General features: G+C 41.8%; 1 protein-coding gene across 1 annotated transcript in view; it reads left to right on the top strand.

Moving 5' to 3' along the window:
• The window catches only part of arhgef40 (Rho guanine nucleotide exchange factor (GEF) 40), a 22221-nt gene extending 19211 nt beyond the window's left edge, over positions 1-3010 (top strand). The window contains exon 23 of the mRNA XM_020586789.1: positions 214-3010. The gene's annotated coding sequence lies outside the window, so the exon portion shown is untranslated. The remainder of the gene's footprint in view (positions 1-213) is intronic.
• Positions 3011-10061: the final 7051 nt, after the last annotated feature.

Below are 10061 nucleotides of genomic sequence, written 5' to 3'. Positions count from 1 at the left end.
TCTCTTTGCAGCTGCTGTTGATGTCACTGCATTGCTGCGTCATTTGTTTTCAAATTTTACACCTTGTACTGATTCCCTCCTTTTTTCAAATGAAGAAAACCACAAAAGTATTCTGATGAATGCTTAATATTTATGCAAAGATTTATGTAAATATGAATTCAATACTCCATGTAGGAGTATTAATATTTTATTTTGGCTTTGTAAAATTTCCAGAAACTGGACCCTGGACCTTTTGAAGAGTTCATCATCTCATCAAGCCAAATTGAACTTCAGGGAGCAAGAAGACAAAAGAAAGATCCCTGGACTTTATTTGAACTTCAGCCACATACTTGCTCTCCTCTTCCCCTTTTTTCCCCATTGCTCCCTTTTGCTCCTTAAAGCAAATAAAAAGCCAGCAGATCAGCCAGAGACAGCACTGCCCTGCTTTCCCCCGTTTTAAACCTCCCATCTCTGATATGAACCCCCGAAGAAAAGCTGCATCCAAAATGGATCAGAACAGCCCTGTTTAAAGCATGACAAGCACCAGCAGGGCTCTCTATGCTCCGCCATTTTGGATCTGCCAGTCTCAGTTACTGGCAGAGTCACTGACACCAAAGGCACTTCAACCACACAGTGTGGCCATTGTCTGCCCCGCGGCTCCCCACTAGGCCAAACCACTTGGTCTGAACCACTGACTGCCTGGCTGGCTGACTGTATGCATCACATGCTCCAGCATCTGATAATAAACAGGAAGTAATATGCAAGGCATAAATCCACCGTAGGGATACAGATTTAGAATGTATTATGTACTTTGTCATTTTCATAATGCTAAATGGCGTACTGTAGGCTTGTTTTCCTGCCTGTGTAAAAATGTGCGGCAGAGGCTAGGTGTGATTGCATCTATGTAAATGAGGCAGGGGTGGTATGAGTATGCAGGCACACACAATGTCCCTCAACACATGCAGACATTCTTATTATTATAGGACAGTGGGGCACTGTTTACATTCACATGCTCACACACAGTCTCTGGCCATTTTAGAGCCGTACGGTGGCTAAATCAATGACAGGCGAGGTTACATCTCAACACGTAGGCTACAGTAAGCATTGCCTTGATGATGGCTGGGAATGGCTTATGTTATATCCATATCATACATGCATACGTGGTGTTTTTATTAACATTGGTAAGGATATAAAGGCAAAACAGTATTTACTCTTCTTTAAAGTGTAACTTATGTCAGCAACTTGAGCTTCCTGGTGCCTTAAAATGTTATTCAGCGTACTGATAAGAACTAATGAATTTAGTTTTATACTTTTTTAGTATGAGATACCATATTCTTTATGCCAAAGGTATACAATGGGTCTCTGTGCAATCCTGATTTATGTACAGTGAAGTACTGTTTGTATTGTCAGCTTTCTTGATTGAAGGCTCTCTCCATAAAATGGAGAATGGTGGATCTGTTTCTATATTCTGGTTTTACTGGTTTTGTGCTTGCAGCCAGAACACATGAACTGCATATCATTATTCTTAAAAAGGTCATTTAATCAAATCTCACTTCTAGGTTGTTTCACTACTATAAAAAGTCTTCCTGTTTATGATTATTGTGTTTCAAGATTAGAGTGTTGTACATGATAATGATAATCACTGTTATTGGCCAAGTATGTTACACACACAAGGACGACCACTCTACCTCTTAAGCCACAGCATTTGTGATGGTGGGGGATTAATATACCCTAAATTTTAAAGGACTGGGTTTATCTTTCCTGACAAGAGTTTGAGGAAAAGATTGATACCGCTCTTATGACGGCATGGTAAATATGTAATTATAGAGCAAGTAGCTATTTAGCTTAGCTCAGCATTAGAACTGGAAACAGGAAAACAGCTAGCCTGGCGCTCACCAAAGAATAGAAAAAACCACACAGAAGCACCTCTAAAGCTCACTAATGAACATATTATCTCACTTTCACTGGTCTGTTCTAAAACCAAAGTATAGGAATGACAATCTGCAGTTTTACATTTGGAGCCAAACTAACTGTTTCCCCTTGTGTCCAGTCTTTATGCTAAGACAGCCATGAGAGTGTTATAAATCTTCTTATCTAACTCTCAGCAGGAAAGTGAAAGAGCATAGCTCATAAATTGCGGAATCATTCCTTTCAGATATTGTCTCTCAAAACTAATGGAACAAAAGATAAAAATAACTTCCACTTCTGCAGAGCAGCAACCTATCCTCTAACACTCTGCCAGACTTACAGTACCAGTGGGTCCATAAATAAAAATACATGTCACAATGCTGCTTTTATTCAAACTCTCCGAACTTAGAATTCCGGTGGAGATCCCATATACATTATTTTAATACTGGTTTACAAGGAAGCTTACAAAAAGATGCACAAGATATCTAGAACTAGTCATTTATGTGATGATGCAGCCAATTTCAATGATTTCATACAGTGAGTAGTTCATATTTTATGACAGCAAGCAAACAGCCTGTAAAACCAATCATCATTCATTCACTGGGTTTATTGGACAGCATGTGTATCAAACAAGATCACGCTTAAGGTACAAGATGAAACCATCAGGTAGCGAAGGCCAGCAGCAGCGGGAGGTCACACCCGTGTCTGCGGAGAGCAGCGGCACTCCGTCGCTGTTATCAGATTCGGCATGTTTCATATCTGCATCCAAATTCAAAAATTGCAAATGGCTATTGAGCCCTTTTTGAATCAATATGTAATTTGTTGGCTTGGAGAAACCCTGTACACTTCATAGCCTTTAGCTGTTTGGTACATTGTGCTATATTGGAAGCAATGTAATGAACACCATCTTTCATTCTTACTGCAGTATAGACTGTCATATGCAGAATCCCTCACTTTGTTATGCCATAGCAAGGCAGTATTATTGTATATAATCTTTTGCCTCGCTCTTTTTCTATGACACACTGCCTGATGTTTACATTTTTTGGAAGGAATGTTACAAATGCATGTTATGCTTATATGATAGTTGTACTTTTTCTGTGTCGAAATAAAATTGGATGGTAGTTCCAGGCCTCTCAGAGGATATTTAAGAGGCGGTGCAAGGTTAGAGGTTGCACTTGAACCTTGTAGCAGGTCTGACCTCAAAATGAGGCCTGTAAACCTTGTAACCTCAAACTTGCTGTAATGAGTGGGGTCTCTTCTCTGAAAGCCAGCTGTGCTGCTATATAGGCCTCACAAGAACCAGAATGATTAGATAACTACAGTGCAGCACCATATCAAATAGTTCCAGGGATCAAATTCTCAAAAGGAAGGGAGGGCAGCTTGAGAGCATGAGTGTGTGTGTCCATCTGTGCATGTGACAGACCCAGAGAGAGGAATGAGAGATAAAGCCTGGGCAGAGAGAGGGGGAGCAACAGGAAGGGGCAAAACTGAGGGAGAGAGAAAAGGAGCGACAGAGGAGAAGGACAGGAGACAGTAGGTGGGAATGATGGGAAATGAGCGAGGGCGAAGGGGCAGACAGACAGAGAGGCACAGTCAAGGGGAAAGCAGGAGCACGAAGGGGAGAGGAGGCAGGAAAAAAGAGGAAGAATAGAGAGGGGGGCTTATAGAAAGAGGGAGACACAAAGTAGAGTTAGAACTTTTTTTCTAATCGAAAGAACTAAGAGAGGGCCGAGAGAGCTGCAGAATGAATGAAGGAGAGAGAGAGAGCGGGGTAAAAGGGGGGATGTTGACAAAGCAGCGAGACTGTGGCGAACAAAGAGAACGTGAAGAGAATGAGTCGGGGGAAACATCAAAGGGATTTTTCAGGCCTGGTTACCGGGACAACAGACATTTGCATGCGATTAGCTTTTTACATCATATTAAGGAGGGTTAGGGTGAGGGAGGGAGGTGGGGAGAGGGTGTTGGAGGGAGGGAGGCAGGGAACTATAGATCATACACACACACACACACACACACACACACACACACACCGTATGAGATAGTGTGAGGCAAGAAAAGAAGGAAAAGAGGGACGTTGGTCATCTCACGCGGATAAACTGACTTATAAGCTTCCAGCCAAGCGTTTCTTTTGTAAATGAGGGTATATGTTGGGGGGGAGATACAGTAATAACCCGGTGCAGACATTTTGGCAAAGGGAGGTCAGGGAACGCAGTGTGTTTCATTTTGTTTTGTTCTAAATTTGATTTAAAAATCTTTCTGCTTTTATGCCAAAAATTTACAGAACACTAACCTATGAACCTATGATTTCAGGTTAACAGCATGGTTTGTGTCCGTCATATTACATCAAATTAATCAACAAGCTTTTATTTAACTAGAAAAAAAGCTTTTTTAGCAGCCAAACTTACTTTATAATGAAACAGAAGAGCGTGATCAAGAATTTACCAAACTGATCAAATCCCATTATGGCAAAGATGAAAACATACAATTTCTGTCCAAAGAAAACCACGCTTATCCAAGATTTTCTGATAAACTGAAAAAAGATGTGTGTTTTTTAAGAAACAATGGGCAACACAAAGCTCAGAAACAGGGCCGTTTTTCTTCTGGGGAGACATGGTTTTCTCACGACAGTGATAAAATATACAATATATATTAACATTCCTCAAAACAACATACAATTGATCTAAAATCATACTGATTATTAACAAAATACCCTAAAATTTCAACCAAACTATTGAGCAAATCATATATACACATGTAAACACACAGTGTAGACACAGATATGTGTAAAAGTAAACGCATAAGTATCATCATATATTTGTACTCCAACAGGGATTCATATAAGCACCTTGTTGTTTGCACACATGCAGTGCATACATCACTCAAAAAAAGCACCTTGCACAACCTTCCCTGCAATCATAAAAGCCATTAAACATGTTTCTATGGGCACACACCCTCCGGCGTTTTACACATGTAATATTATACTGCCATATCTCTCCTCCACCTCCCTCCCTCCTTCCTTTCTTCCTTCCCTCCCTTGCTCCTGTCTCTCCATCAATCCACATCCCCTACCCTTCCCCTCCCTCCTCCATCTCCATCTTTATCCTTTTCTTTCTCCCACTTTCTATCTATCCATCTTACTCCGTCCCTCTTAATCTCCACCTTCCCCCTTTTTTCTTTCATTCCCTCATTCTTTTTATTTCTCTCTGGCCTGCTCTGCTCTCTCTGTCTCTATCTCTCTGAGTGTGTGATGCTTCAGTGCCCTCAGTATTGTGGCTGCATTGTGCCAGTAGGCGGGACGTGTTGCCTGCAGCATTGGGATGGGGGGGTGAGAGGTGATGGTGTGTGTGTGGAGGGGTGGGAGTGGGGGGTGGGTGGGAGTGTATTACAGTATCAATACCCTGACACTGCGACAAAAAGGACAGCAGCCGTAGCCACATATCACTCCACCTCTGCACTCCTCCTCTTCCTCCGCCATCTCCTTCCTCCCTCTCCCTCCTCGTGACCCCCCATCTCCACCTCCTCCTCCCTCCGAATCAATTCCTCCTCCCCTCCTCTCAATTGATTTCCCACCATATCTCACTGAATATGTACATATTGATCCCCTCCTCCTCCTCACCTCAGCCCCATCCCTCCCTCCTTTCTTTCTCTCCTCTTGTTTTTACTCAGACATCTATCAGATTTCATCCCCTCCATCTATGTCCCCCTCCCCTACACCCTCACCCCTTATCTCACTCCATCTCTTTCTCCCTTTTTCTCTCACACACACTTTTCCCCTCATCTTTCATTTCATCTCCCCTATTCTGCCCCTCTCTCTGTGCCATCTCTTCTGCCCCCCTCGCTCCTCTCTCCATCAACCTCCCTCCCCTTCTCCCTCCCTCATGGCTGTTTTTTTTTTGTGCGTGTGTGTTTTGTGTGTGTATGTCTCACTCACTCTCTGCATATTAATTGGTGAATTTCTGCTGCAGCAGAGAAAACAATCAAAGCGTCAGGGGCGGGTGATGATGCCATTGTGGCAGCCGCAAACACATACACATATGTACCATGAGTGTACACAAACACAAACACACAGGGAGACACACACACACATACACACAAAGTACAGTTGCAGGGACCCATCAAAAGACAAAGCATGCACACATATATACACTTATATACACATATATACAGTATAAGCTGCTGACATGCAAAATGTGCTCACACACACACTCATACACACATTGATTTACTATGTACACACGCTGAGACCAGCATGCACTGCACATATGCCACAGACTTAGTCAGTCACTCTCAGATACACAATAGCAAGCTTACAATGGCTGATCCAGGAGATATGTTCTGCGTCAGCAAAGACATTTGAATTTTCCAGCCAACATTTACCTTCACACATCACACTGAAATGTTAAAACCAAGGCCTTTTGCTGAAAAACATTCAGTCTCACAATTGACTAATATTTCTTTTATACAGTATGCCTGTGGGAAAGTGAATACACAAAAGCCAAGGTTACATCTAAATACTGTTTTTACTGAATCTCTAAAGAATAAAATCACAGCATTTAAAGTGAGACAGTGGAGCATATCAAATGAACATGTGACCATTTCTGTCCTCATTACTTAACAGACCATTCAACTAGCTTTTTGTTGATGTAATACACTCTGTAACTCTGTGATAAAGGTTGAGAGGTGGTGGAAGAGGTGCGTAGGCTTTTCCACTCCACACACATCCTGGCCTACGTAGTGCAGATTTGAATCTCTGCTTTTCGGTTTTGTCGTTTGCCCTCATATAGTACACTCACCCGCGCAAGCCACTTACATGGAAAACAAAATGCAGGAGCAATTGCAGGTATAGCAAAGTCTGTGTTGAACTCAGCACCTGAGACTTTAAAATATTGCTGCCAATGGAGCAGATAAGGCTAAAGGTGAAGGTCTAATGAAAACATTTGAGATAAACCAAGAGCAAACTTGGTGAAATAACTTTATCTAGACCAAGGGTAATCAAACACATCTTCACATGCAACTTAATATGGCTACGTCTATCCAATATCAAGCTTGTGAATGTACAACAACTCATATTAAGTTGGTGGTGATATTAAGGACAGAGACACTCCAAGCTGACATGAAAGAACTAGCATCGACAAAGGCCTTTGTCTGGAGCAGTTGAGTTAAAAAAGTGGCACTTGAACACACCACGCAGACTACAGCCAATGCCTGACTAGCAGCTACACTCTACACCTGCATGAGAGAAATAATTCCCCCTACCAGCAGGTGATGGTATCTGCATTTGCCATTCAGAAAGGGAAAGAAGAAGCGTTAGACTGTGGCTATACAAGCTGTAAACAAAGCAACTTTTGTTCAACACAGCTACTGTTTATAGTTGCTTCTAATTGAGAAAATGTCTGATAAGAAGTTAGAAATGACCTTGCCGTTCTCTGCCCTTGGTCTTTTAGTTGTGGAAAAAGAAAGGAGGTGAAAAACAAGGGGAAACCGCACTAAATGTGTAAAATCATGGATACTGCAGCGACAGGCTGAAGGTGCTTTCCCAAACTGTTCTCTGTTCATGCATTGATTGACAGCCCATCAAAGTGGTCTCTCTCGCTGACGAGGTCCACATCGATTCAATGTGGCAAATCGGCTGAAAAGCTGCCAACAGGATCTGACTAGTGCCAACGGTGGGGGACACACAGCGACACTCACTGATGGCCAACTGTTGGCTTTTTGAGTTACGGACCTAAGACTCACTTGTCTGTAGGCAACAAGCTTTAGGATCCGGAAACCTGTGATGAAAACAGACAGTCGCCTTCTGTAAAGAACTTTTTGCTGGAGGTCCAGTTGTTATGGAACACCCTTACCAATCCAGTTTTCAGATTACACATCTATTATTTACAGCTGACCATCTTCACACCACTACATGGAAGGCAATTTGAAAATGTGACTCTTGAGTAAAGATGCTGGACACTGAATGCAGGTTGTACCTTTAAGTAAAGTTTAAAGTTGCCAGTGCTAGCCAACATGAAAGGAGTCACTCATAGTGACAAACTGAAATGTATCACCCATGGCTGCAGTTCTTTCATCCTCTTTTAAGTAAGTGTTGTGTTGTAAAGCCCCTGCAAATCAAAAATAGATTTTACTTATTTCAGTTGGATGTTTGACCTTCATTGTGCAGAATGATATACTGTAAGTGCACTTGAGGGCTGTTTTCACATTCAACTGCTGAACGGGGAAAATTTTACTTTTCTCATTAAAGGTGAGTTTAAAGGAAAAGGCCAGTTATTTTCTATATTAAAGGTAGGGTTGGTGATCTTGGAAAAACCAGCAAGAGGAAGCTCAATTATGAAAGTAGATAACAAAAGAAATCCCATCCCTTCTGAAATGAATTGCCAACCCTACCTTTAAAAGTATGTTCAGCAAGCTCCATACAGAGAGTAAAACCAACAATGAATACCCTCGATTCATAGCAGCGACCGTGATGCGGTGGGTAAAGCAGTCGTCTCCCAACCACAAGGTTGGAGGTTTGAATCTTGGTACCGGCAGTCGAAGTGTCCTTGGGCAAGACATTGAACCCCACCATGGTTAGAGCCTTCGGTTGAGTTGGCGCCGCAGATGTGTACCGGAAACAAATTCCTTGTGTGTGTAACATACTTGGCCATACATTCATTCTATTTTTTCTCATGGTTAATGTCTGTCAGCTGTCAGCTTCTTCATCTGTGTGATAAACCTCTGTTGTTCAAAAACAATTAAAAACACACCAGTGAAACACACCGCTGCACTGGGTGACATTTTTTCATTATGAAACCCCAGATGTTTCCCCAAAGGGTCCAAGTGGCCATAATTTCCAGAAGTTAGCATGAGTCAGAGTCAAGTGCACATGGCGAGATCTCCCGTGAACTCTCAGCTAGCATTTGCTAAATGCTGAAAGATGTCACCTAGTGCAATGTCGGTTTTCACTTGTGTGTTTTTAATCATTTTTGAGCCACAGTGGAGGTCTATGGAACAGACAAACAAGCTAATTCAGGCACCTTTAGTTGCCAAGAGCTCCTCCGTGGCTCGCTGTTTAAAATGACGTCACAGTTTGAAAAATGCTTCTTATAACCTTCACTAGGTGGCAGAGCTAATTTAATGTATAAAATCTTAGTTAAAGCACCTTTAAGATGTGAATGGACAAGCATGATTTTTTTTGTCAGTTATGTGTGATGTAGAAACTTGAAACCCTGACTGTTCTCTGCTAACAACTTTATAAGGCAATAACATGTCACAAAACTATGTTTCTTCACTTGTTTTGGGCTCTTCTTCAGCCAAAAGGTGTTTAATGTCACTTGAAATGAGTCATTTGCTGAGAGAAAAAGCACTACAAATTGCCTCCCAGGCATGACAGCACAAATAAGATGATGCAGGGAATTATTTATGCAAATGTTATTGGTTCTGGCACATAGGTTGGAGGAGATGTGCACCTGCTATGATTAAATCAACAGCAACTGAAAAAAGTAGGTGCAGCCATGTACAAAGGTGTGTATTATGAGATCAGGACACTGTAAAATAATGCATGGTATAAGAATGAGAAAATATATTCAAAAGCCTATTCAAAACAAGTACTTTTACTTTTAATACTTTAGTTAAATTTACTATGAATACTGTATACTTTGAATGAAGTTCCATTTCAACTGATACTTTCCCACTGCTGCTGTTTTTGCTGGAGACCTCTTGGAAACCTCATGAGGAACTCCTATTGGTCTCCATACTTTATGTCGGAAACCTCACATCCAAATATGTGCACTTTCTATCTTCCCATCCTCAGCGTGGCCATGTGCTTCCGGGGTGGCTCAACACAATGTTTAGGTTGCTTCTTGCCCCCTGTCACCACTTTTAACACACTTCACTTGGTGCAAACTTTCTTTTTCTTCCTCAAAAAAAAGTATCTCAAACTGTCAGCTACCCGCCACCCCAGATGCCATATTTAGGATACAAATGTGAAGAGATGACAGCGTTGTAAAATGGTGCCTGTGCTGAGATTATAATTAACATTTCCAACCTACATCACTCTCCCTCCCACTTCTCCTCTTCTCCTCTCTCTATTCACTCACTCCTGTACAATAAATGGGAAAAATGCAAGAAGAAAGGGAGAAGGAAAAGAAAGGGAGATGGAGGAGAAGGAGGAGGAGAGAGTGAGAGAGAGAGAGAGA

This window comes from Monopterus albus, unplaced genomic scaffold, assembly GCF_001952655.1.
Source record: "Monopterus albus unplaced genomic scaffold, M_albus_1.0 scaffold421.1, whole genome shotgun sequence".
In the NCBI taxonomy this organism is placed as follows: Eukaryota; Metazoa; Chordata; class Actinopteri; order Synbranchiformes; family Synbranchidae; genus Monopterus; species Monopterus albus.
This window is presented reverse-complemented; position numbering and strand designations above follow the sequence as displayed.